The following is a 1,896-nucleotide window of genomic DNA, read 5'->3' on the forward strand; positions in this document are numbered from 1 at the left end:
AGTACCTGCTCGACAGGTTTGCTGCGAGTGTCCGAGTCTTTGACAGCGGTGGCACTGTAAGATTTCCCTTCCCTTGTATGGCTCTATTTCTATCTTGTAACTCAGCAGATGTCGGACTTCGTATATATTGGGACCGTGGCTCTTCTCGAGGGTGGTCAGGAAGAGCGGAAACAGGGGGCGGTTGCCATCTGCGTCGGGACGACCTCTGAGCTGGCTGACGGACTCAACTGGATATCCTAGCTGCTCCAGTTCCAGTTTTATATTTTCTGGCTCAGCGTCCATGGGAAGCTTTCTTATGACAACTTTCAGTGGACGGTTAGCCTTGGGCATCTCTGTGGCAAACTCGTAGTCCGACTGAGTGAGGAATACTTCCACTTTGGAGAAGTCCGCCCAAGTGGAGCAGTGAATTTTTAGTGTATTGCGCATGTGATACGAGGTTATAGGGGCTTGCAACGTCCGTCGCAGTGAGTTGGTTAGCGCGCACTTGTTGTTGACACCATAAACGTATAGCGGTGGTATTTTCTTGGCTAAGAGGGTGGGGGCGGCGGATGCAACACCATCTTCCATCTCTTCTTGTCCCTCATGGTCTTGATTTCCTAAGTCACTTCCTGAAGCCTTGGAGCGAAGAGGAGCGTATTTGTTCTTGAATAGGATTAGCGACGTGATGGACGGCGCTTGGTTGTGGGGTAGCCTGGCGGTGCGGCGTGGGTGAACAAAGCCGTCGTCTGGTGGGGGTCTTCACTTGCAATGTCCATGTTGTCGTTGCTTTCAGAGTCCCCTGGGCCTTCAGGGAGGGGGGGAAATTCTTCTTGAACTGGGTTGCTCATGCCTGGCTCCCTTGGGGGGGGGGGCGACGGTGAGTGGTCGGTCTCTTGCGTTGGTGTATTTTCGGTCTGTTCTTGGCTGCTGAGTTGGGCTGTGGCTGCCATGAGCAGCGCTTTCTGGCGGCGGCGGGGGGCGGTGCCCAGCGTGGTGAACTTCCTTTTCAAGGGCTTGTTCCCCTCCTTGAGTTGTCCGGCGGGAGGCTTTCGAAACTTTGAATCTGGTACTGACATGTTGATCACTTGTCACTGTGCACTTTAATATTTTCACTTTGCGTGTGGCTCTTGTGAGGGCCGCTGCCGCTAATTAACCGTGGTGTTTCCTCTGTGGCTCTTGTAAGGGCCGCAGCACAACACTAAGTCACTGAGTTTTACTGTTTGGCTCTAGTAAGGGCCGATAACTATGTCTGAGTTTCACGAACTCGCGTTAATTATGTGTCTATAGTAAGGGCCGGAACCAGTTTATAACACAGACGACACTAGATATGTGACAGCCGAAGGTTTCTGGTTATAGTTTATCAAGCAATCACTATGTATGTCGTGGCTCTAGTAAGGGCCGAGGTCGCTGGGATTGCGTGTTAAACACTCTCTAGGAGCGTTTTGGGCGTGCTCCTAGCGGCCTATTTTTCTTTTAGCCGTTGTGATGTCAGGGCAAGAGTTTATTCATATGGGTCCTAAAGTTCTATTTTACTTTATTTTCTCAGCTTCGTGCTGAGCCCCCGGATATAAGTAATATATACTCTGGGCTGGCGAGAATGCTGGTTCCTGATTGGCTGAAAATGCTGGTTCCTGATTGGCTGACTCAATCTGAAAACTGGAGCTGTGATTGGCTGGCTATGTTCCGTAGTCCATGGTACTGAATAGAAATACTTAATGAAACCTAAAGATTTGATTTTACATCTCATCTGTACTCTTTCTTTTCTTATAAAATTAATCTACTTCCACTATTTTTTCTAAGAACATGGGTAGCAGTAACTAACAATTACTTATTGTCTATTCGGGTGCAGAATAATACAGCTTTAATATTACATAAACGAATTGGACACCTCCCCCCCCAAAAAAATTCTGGGTGCGC

Source organism: Thermobia domestica, chromosome 4 (assembly GCF_964235325.1).
Source record: "Thermobia domestica chromosome 4, izTheDome1.hap1.1, whole genome shotgun sequence".
In the NCBI taxonomy this organism is placed as follows: Eukaryota; Metazoa; Arthropoda; class Insecta; order Zygentoma; family Lepismatidae; genus Thermobia; species Thermobia domestica.